Here is a 9,415-nt window from a genome sequence, read left to right on the forward strand (position 1 = left end):
TGGAGTGCCGCAGGGCTCAGTGCTGGGACCCCAGCTCTTTACAATATACATCAATGATTTGGATGAAGGAATTGAGTGTAATATCTTCAAGTTTGCAGATGACACTAAACTGGGTGGCGGTGTGAGCTGTGAGGGGGACGCTAAGAGGCTGCAGGGTGACTTAGATAGGTTAGGTGAGTGGGCAAATGCATGGCAGATGCAGTATAATGTGGATAAATGTGAGGTTATCCACTTTAGGGGCAAAAACGCAAAGACAGAATATTATCTGAACGGTGGCAGATTAGGAAAAGGGGAGGTGCAACGAGACCTGGGTATCATGGTACATCAGTCATTGAAAGTTGGCATACAGGTACTGCAGGTGGTAAAGAAGGCAAATGTATGTTGGCCTTCATAGCTAGGGGATTTGAGTATAGGAGCAGGGAGGTCTTACTGCAGTTGTACAGGGCCTTGGTGAGGCTTCACCTGGAATATTGTGTTAGTTTTGTTCTCCTAATCTGAGGAAGGACGTTCTTGCTATTGAGGGAGGTTCAGCAGACTGATTCCCGGGATAGCTAGACTGACATATGAGGAGAGACTGGATCAACTGGGCCTTTATACACTGGAGTTTAGAAGGATGAGAGGGGATCTCATAGAAACATACGAGATTCTGATGGGACGGGACAGGTTAGATGTGGGTAGATTGTTCCCAATGTTGGGGAAGTCCAGAACCAGAGGATACAGTCTTAGGATAAGGGGTAGGCCATTTAGGACTGAGATGAGGAGAAACTTCTTCACTCAGAGAGTTGTTAACCTGTGGAATTCCCTGCCGCAGAGAGTTGTTGATGCCAGTTCACTGGATATATTCAAGAGGGAGTTAGATATGGCCTTTATGGCTAAGGGGATCAAGGGGTATGGAGAGAAAGCAGGAAAGGGGTACTGAGGGAATGATCAGCCATGATCTTATTGAATGGCGGTGCAGGCTCGAAGGGCCGAATGGCCTACTCCTGCACCTATTTTCTATGTTTCTATGTTGTGACACATCAGCGAGGCGCTGATGACTTGGAGCGATGGCACTTCTGCCCCGTAGCCGACACGATCGGGAAAAAAAAGAAGACCTGATAATCGCACGATTCTCAGCCCCAGTGGAGAAAAACCTTAAAGAGGTGCACCTAATATTAGTCGTGGGACAATTCCGGCCCCTATCCCTTTTCTTGATGTTGGTTGAGGAATAAATATTGGGACAGGATAACTCCACTCCACTGCCATGAAAAAATCCCATGGGATCTTTTACACCCACCTGAAAGGTCAGACATGGCCTGGGTTTAATGGCTCATCGGATACGAGGCACCTCCAACAGTGCAGCACTCCATAAGGATATACTTGCTTTGGAGGCAGTTCAGAGAAGGTTCACTCGGTTGATTCCGGGGATGAGAGAGTTGACTTATGAGGAAAAGTTGAGTAGGTTGGGCCTCTACTCATTGGAGTTCAGAAGAATGAGAGGTGATCTTATCGAAACGTATAAGATTATGAGGGAGCTTGACAAGGTGGATGCAAAGAGGATGTTTCCACTGGTGGGGGAGACTAGAACTAGGGGGCATAATCTTAGGATAAGGGGCCGCACATTTAAAACTAAGATGAGGAGGAATTTCTTCTCTCAGAGGGTTGTAAATCTGTGGAATTTGCTGCCTCAGAGAGCTGTGGAAGCTGGGACATTGAATACATTTAAAACAGATAGACAGTGTCTTAACCGATAAGGGATTAAGGGGTTATGGGGAGCGAGCGGGGAAGTGGAGCTGAGTCCATGATCAGATCAGCCATGATTGTATTGAATGGCGGAGCAGGCTCGAGGAGCTGTATGGCCTACTCTTGCTCCTATTTCTTATGTTCTTATGTTCCCTCGGTACTCCACTGAAGTGTCAGACTTGATAACATACTGAAGTGTCTAGAGTGTGTCTTGAACCCATGACCTTCTGACTCAAAGTGGGAGTGCTGCCACAAGACTAACAACTGCAGGCAGATTTGGATGAGGAAATGATACACTTCATCCCAAATTATCCCTTTCACCGCATTAGCTCAACTACCCTCATGGATCACAACCATCGTGATTTGTTTTCAACTGGCGAAACAATAATGTGTAGAGGAGAAAAAGTATTTATTTAGGGATATGGGGCTTAGGAGGAACAAGAGAGGAGAGTTCAGAGGAGAACTGAGTGTGAGAGGAACAAAAGGTCCATCTTACTACAAACTCAGCTTTGTTCATCTGATGTCTTAGATAGTCTAACATATTGGGCCGAAGATTCCGGCCTCGCTGGGAGTGTACGGAATACGCACGGAATACGCAAAACCCGGAGTTTGGGGCGCAATGCGTGTGGACCGAAATCCGGCTTTTTCAGTCTGTCACAATTTCTCTCGACAGATCCTCTGCATCCCCGGGAGAAGGACATCCCGCCGGAGAGATTGGGCTATTTGCCCAACTCATGCCCAGCGAATGTCCTTCAAACTTTTACGCCTGGTAAAAGCAGATGCATAGCTTACCTTTAGCAGCATAAGAGTTTTAAAACATATAAAAATTAAATTTAAACACTCAATTTTAGATTACAAACCCTGTCCATTGAGATAAGTTTATTTTTAACACTGTTAAAACTCATTAAAAAAAATTTCCCCATATATATTTTTTCTAAAACATTTAATTACATTTAATTTCAATTAATTTTAAATATGTGAGGCGTTTTATTTATTTATTATGCAGTGTTTCGGTTATGAAACATCAGTGTCTTCCTGACAATGGAGGCAGCTCTAGCCTGGAGCAGCTGGAGGGAAATTTAACCATCAGTGTCTCCCTGACAACGGAGGCAGCTCGAGCCTGGAGCAGCTGGAGGGAAATTTAAACATCAGCGTCTCCCTGACAACGGAGGCAGCTCGAGCCTGGAGCAGCTGGAGGGAAATTTAACCATCAGTGTCTCACTAACAACGGAGGCAGCTCGAGCCTGGAGCAGCTGGAGGGAGATTTAACCATCAGTGTCTCCCTGACAACGGAGGCAGCTCTAGCCTGGAGCAGCTGGAGGGAAATTTAACCATCAGTGTCTCCCTGACAACGGAGGCAGCTCGAGCCTGGAGCAGCTGGAGGGAAATTTAAACATCAGCGTCTCCCTGACAACGGAGGCAGCTCGAGCCTGGAGCAGCTGGAGGGAAATTTAACCATCAGTGTCTCACTAACAACGGAGGCAGCTCGAGCCTGGAGCAGCTGGAGGGAGATTTAACCATCAGTGTCTCCCTGACAACGGAGGCAGCTCGAGCCTGGAGCAGCTGGAGGGAAATTTAAACATCAGCGTCTCCCTGCCCAGCTCCCCATAACCCTTTATTCCCTTATCGTTCAAAAATCTGTCTATCTCCGCCTTAAATATATTCAATGACCCAGCCTCCACAGCCCTCTGGGGCAGAGAATTCCACAGATTTACAACCCTCTGAGAGAAGAAGTTCCTCCACATCTCAGTTTTAAATGGGCGGCCCCTTATTCTAAGACTATGCCCCCTAGTTTTAGTTTCCCCTCTCTGCATCCACCTTGTCGAGCCCCCTCATTATCTTATATGTTTCGATAAGATCACCTCTCATTCTTCTGAACTCCAATGTGTATAGGCCCAACCTACTCAACCTTTCCTCATAAGTCAACCCCCTCATCTCCGGAATCAACCAAGTGAACCTTCTCTGAGCACCCTCCAATGCAAGTATATCCTTCCTTGAATACGGAGACCAAATCTGCACGCAGTACTCCAGGTGTGGCCTCACCAATACCCTGTAACAGGACTTCTCTGCTTTTATACACTGGGGACATAAATATATTTTGCCCTACCTGACCACCACTGCCTTTAATTATCGGTCCCCAAGCGGCCTTCCGAAGTGACAACACCTCCTGTAGCTGTTGTTGTTGATGCCCGGCGATGCTGCCGTGGGGCGTGGGGGGGTGAGGGGGGGGGCGCTGAAGCGGATTTTGCATCTGGGTCGACTGGGTTGATAACGGGTGCTGCATCACGATGATGTCACGATGTCCGGGGAGCAAGAGCCTGAGGCGGTAAGTTTTAGAGCCAGCGCTAACCCACCAGAGAAGTTCGCGGGTGTTGGTGATTTTGCCGCGCCCGGTCGGTAACCTGCTAGTGCCCCGTTACCGCCCCCAGGAGGCACTAAAGGGAGACGCAAACCTGGCCAATTTCTGCCCCCAAGTCTTTAAAGTATTAAATGTGTCATGTATCCTACATGGTTACTGCTTGTACCAGAGGGCACTCCAGTGGGAGACTTGTAGGTTACCTGTACAGGTGTGCCTGGCCTAGTATAAAAGACAGGCCACCAGGTGTGATCCTCACTCTGGAGTTATCAATAAAGGACTAAGGTCACTACAGTTCAAGTACAACACATTGCCTCGTGGAGTCATTATCAGAGCATCTAAAGACATAATAAAATGCATTTATAAATATCACATGGTTGTTCTTGAAACTCAAGATAATCAAATAATTGATTCTTTGAAGGTGTTGTGGATTCTTGGTTTCTTTCACTCCACCTTTGGTGGCCATGCCTTCAGCCCCAAGCTCTGAAACTCCCTCCCTAAACCTCTCCACCTCTCTCCCTCTCCCTCCTCCTTTAAGACACTCCTTAAAACCTGCCTCTCGGACCAAGCTTTCAGTCCCCTGTCCTAATATCTCCTTATGTCTGATAACGAACTTGGACTACGTTAAAGGCACTAGGCAAATTCAAGTTGTTGTTGTTACAATTTTGGGTCTATGCTTGATATTCTCTGACATTTAGCATCACCAGTCTCTCCCACAAATGGTCCCCATCTCCCCTACAATCACGAGTTTACCTTTATTGCCCAGTATGACCTGTGTCACAACAATAAACCTCTTGTTGTGTGCAGTGTATCTATAAACTTGCCTGTGCCCTGGCATACACATCTCCCATCCACGGGACAGTGAGACAAGGCAAACTGTCAGGCAAGAAGCTGGGTCACTTTACATGTCATCCATAAATAAGTGCAACAGTTTTCAGTGAAGTTCAATCTAAACCTCATTGTTGTTTGAAGAATTGAAATGAATTGTATCGAACCTTGGTTAGACCACACTTGAACTGCATACAGTTCTGTTCGCCATATTATAAAAAGGATATAGAGGCACTGGAGAGGGTGCAGAGATTTAAAAGGATGATACCAGAAATGCGAGGGTATACCTATTAGGAAAGGATAAACATAGAGCTACATGTAACATGATTCGTGATCGGTACTGAAATGTATCCTGGAATGTAACGTAAACCTGTTCTTATCTGCTCCATGTAATACCCTTATTTGGATAGTACAACATGTAACGTGATTTACGGATTGTACTAAACTGTACCTTGAAATGAAATGCACGCTAGTGGATTGTATGGAACTGCTGTCAGCATCCAAACGAATTGTATGGAATTACTGACTGCAAGGTACTGAAATATTTTCCGAAGTATTGTAAAAATTTTATATGAATAAAGTCTGAGGGGTGACCTAATAGAGTTTTTTTTAATTATGAAAGGATTTGATCGAGTGGATACTGAGAGACTGTTTCCACTTGTGGGAAAGAACATAACTGGAGGCCATCAATATAAGATCATCACCAAGAAATCCAATAGGGAATTCAGAAGGAAATTCTTTACACAGAGAGTGGTGAGAATGTGGATCTCGCTGTCACAGGGAGGGGTTGAGGCGAATAGTATCGATGTGTTTAAGGGGAGGATAGACAAGCATATAAGGGAGAAGGGAATAGAGGGTTATGCTGATAGAGTTAGATAAGGAAAGACGGGAGGAGGCTCGAGTGGAGCATAAAGGCCGGCATGGACTGGTTGGGCCGAATGGCCTGTTTCTGTGCTGTATATCCTGTATAATGAATTACACAACCAGCCCCAATGTAGGTGTAGGTTCACTTTCACAAGAATTTGTTGAACTGACTGCCTCAAACCTTTGGAAGGGATAACATTCCTCTGTCACTGATTCCGCTCCAGACTGTTCCTGCTTCAGCTGGGAAAGTAGCCAAAGACTTGAACTCTGACCCTCCCTCAGTGGCGAATTGGTCAGTCAAACTGGCAGACAAAACTTCTAACTCCCTCAGAGGTATAGATTCCCTGGCAGCTCCATCATCATCATAGGCAGTCCCTCGAAATCGAGGAAGACTTGCTTCCACTCTAAAAGTGAGTTCTCAGGTGGATGAACAGTCCAATACGGGAATTACAGTCTCTGTCACAGGTGGGACAGACAGTGGTTGAAGGAAAGGGTGGGTGGGGAGTCTGGTTTGCCGCACGCTCCTTCCGCTGACTGCGCTTGCTTTCTGCATGCTCTCGGCGACGAGACTCGAGGTGCTCAGCGCCCTCCCGGATGCACTTCCTCCACTTAGGGCGGTCCCTGGCAGCTACCTCCTGGTTGTCAGCCGTGGCTCAGTGGGCAGGATGCTCACCTCTGAGTCAGAAGGCTGTGTGTTCAAGTCTCACTCCAGAGACTTGAGCATAAAAATCCAGGCTGGCACCCCAGTGCAGAGCTGAAGGAGTGCTGCACTGTAGGAGGTGCTGACTTTTGGATGAGACGTTAATCTGAGGCTCCATTTGCTCTCTCAGGTGGATGTAAGAAGTCCCGTGACACTATTTCGGAGAAGGGCAGAGGAGTTATCCCCGGTGTCCTGGCCAATAGTTATCCCTCAACCAACATAACAAAAGCAGATTATCTGGTCATTAACACATTGCTGTTTGTGGGAGCTTGCTGTGCACAAATTGGCTGCGCATTTCATACATTACAACAGAGGCTATACTTCAAAAAGTACTTCATTGGCTGTAAAGCGCTTTGGGACATCTGGTGATCTTGAAAGGCGCTATTGTAAGAGTCGAAAATCCAGTGCTACACTATAAAAAAAAAAGGCCACCCGGTAACAAGGAAACAGAGCATGGGATCATCCTCTATTCGAACTTTGGCCAAGGCAAGCCGCAGGAAGAAAGGCAGGCTGGGAAATATGTCTGTGGCCAGACACTAGGTGAATTCGAGGGCCACAGGCAGGCTGAGAAGCCAGCCAATCCCGGGAAAGTGCATCCTAGGCCGGCCAATCAGTGAATCGAGCCGGGCCAGAAGCAGGGAAATCGTCGACCAATGGGGAATACCCAGCCCATTTTGTAAAGAACAGCTTACCTGGATCTAATCAAGGAGATGGGCCTATTATCAGCCCATTACCCATGTACATAAAGACAATAGGAAAGCCTCACACCTCAGTACATCCCGACCCTGACACAATAGCCAGCCAGGCGATTAGGCACCGAGGTGCACAAGAAACAATGCTTTACATTTAACACCTCATCCCCACCTCGACTCAAACAATGAGACATTGATTCAGTTTGGGCGAAAAAGGGGCCAGAACTGAACCAGATATAAAGGCAAGAGCAAGAAGGACACACAGGCGGAGAAGGAGACGCACACAAGAAGGACACATACTCGGAAGGAGACACACTTTGCCTGAAAGAGAGTGCTGGCTCTTTTCATGCATTGCTGTTCAAAGGCTATCGCTTCTCGGCCTTTTGGCTAAGATCAAGTGTAGTATCTGTTGATTAGGCATTCGGGGGTGGCTTGACCCATCCACCCCCACGGAGGTGTGTGGGGGGCCTGACCCATCCACCCCCATGGCACGAACTTGGTATTGCAGTACTTCCAGGAACGGTGCAGTGGCTCTCGGCCTTTTGGCTAAGAGCATTGCCGCAGAATGATCCTTGATGTGTGCAAGGTGACCTCTGGCGTTTGTGATTTGACAAAGAATTGGAAAGATTGGCAACGAATTAAAAAAATAAAAAAATCTGTTGATTAGGCATTCATATGCAAATTGACTGATTGCAGAAACTCGTTTTTCCAGTTTTGCTGGCTCTGGCCTTTTGGCTCAGGCCAAGCACCAATTGGAGAGAAGAGGAAAATCTGCATGTTGACCGACCATTGTCCGGCCCGGAGGCCCACCAAGGTGCCAGACTGGCACCACAACAGATTGAAGGCTTCGGCCAAAATACACACCGAAAGGAGAATCTGCCACCCGGATGGCGGCCAACCGAGCGGCGAACCAGGGCGCCACCAGACAAAGGACTGTAAGGAGACCAAGTGCTGCAACCTCTGTGGTCTGGCTGGGCACCTTTACAAAAACTGCCCCAAACCGCAACTTCAGCTATGGGCAGGCAGCAAAGAACATTGCACCAGAGGAGGAGGAAGCTGAGGAACACAACGCTCCAGAGGAGAGCCACACCCTCCCACCGACCAACGCCCCCGTGGACTCGGAACAAGTCGGTGAGGAAGAGAAGCCTGCCACGGCGAGCTGCGAGACACCAGCAGCCAGCAGCGAAGCTCTCCCCCAGCGCACCGAGTCCAGGAACGAGGAGACAGCAGACGATGAAGCGGGATGGGAGACCGTCAAGAAAAAGGCCCGCAAGCGTAAGGAGAACAGGCGAGCAAGGGCCCCTGCGGAAACGACAGGGAAAAGGCGGCTAACAACCTCGACAGACAGACAGCGGTGGCAGCTCGTCTGATGAGGAAAGGCGAGAAAAAGCCTCTCACCACCGCCACCAAAACAAGAGGCAATACGCCAACCCACAGCCACAGGCGACCGGGAGCAGTGAGGCGACCAGCGCACACGAGCTCCGGAACACCGGGAGCGAAGAAGCGACCAACGCAGACCAGCTCCGGGATAACGGGAGCAGCGAAGTGCTCAGCACACCCCACCTCCGGAATACCGAGAGCGAAGAAGCGACCAACGCAGACCAGCTCCGGGAGAACGGGAGCAGCGAAGTGCCCAGCACACCCCACCTCCGGAATACCGGGAGCGACGCAGCGATCGAAGCACACCAGCTCGAGATCGCTGCGACTGATGAAAAGAGGGAACCACCAACACCAGGCGAGGACAGTGCAGAGGACATATCGGACTTTATCGCAGCACTGCAGCAGTCCCCTGTTCGAAACACTCCCACGGCAGAGGATGACGAGCACGCCACCCCAGGTGTAGTAGACTTTTATTGTAATCACCTATGTATTCCGGAACCGGCCACTGGGCAGACCTCGGACTTAAAGGACGATTTATTTGAAGTGTAATGTTTGTAACTGTAAACAGTAGCGTTAAAATGGATTTAAAAATTGCTACTATTGACGTGCGTAGCGTAAAATCTACTACGCGATGTGTTTCCACCTTGGGGTACCTCGCCAAGGTCAAAGCGGACCTGCTGTTCTTGCAGGAGTGCAGTCTGTCGCACTCCAGCAGTTACCGGCAATGGTCACGATGGTGGATCCATGCATGGACCATCCATATGGTCAGGAGGCAACGACTGCCGGTCTTCCGGCCTGGGCATTCTGCTGCGGGGAGGCCACTTCACCATCACCGAAGTTAAGGAGGTGGTGGGCGGCCGCCTCCTCATAGCA

General features: G+C 48.6%; 1 pseudogene; it reads left to right on the top strand.

The window, feature by feature from the left end:
- Positions 1-7,529: 7,529 nt before the first annotated feature.
- On the top strand, positions 7,530-7,695 carry LOC139278932 (U2 spliceosomal RNA; annotated as a pseudogene).
- The last annotated feature ends 1,720 nt before the right edge of the window (positions 7,696-9,415 follow it).

This window comes from Pristiophorus japonicus, chromosome 1 (genome assembly GCF_044704955.1).
Source record: "Pristiophorus japonicus isolate sPriJap1 chromosome 1, sPriJap1.hap1, whole genome shotgun sequence".
Lineage (NCBI taxonomy): Eukaryota > Metazoa > Chordata > Chondrichthyes > Pristiophoridae > Pristiophorus > Pristiophorus japonicus.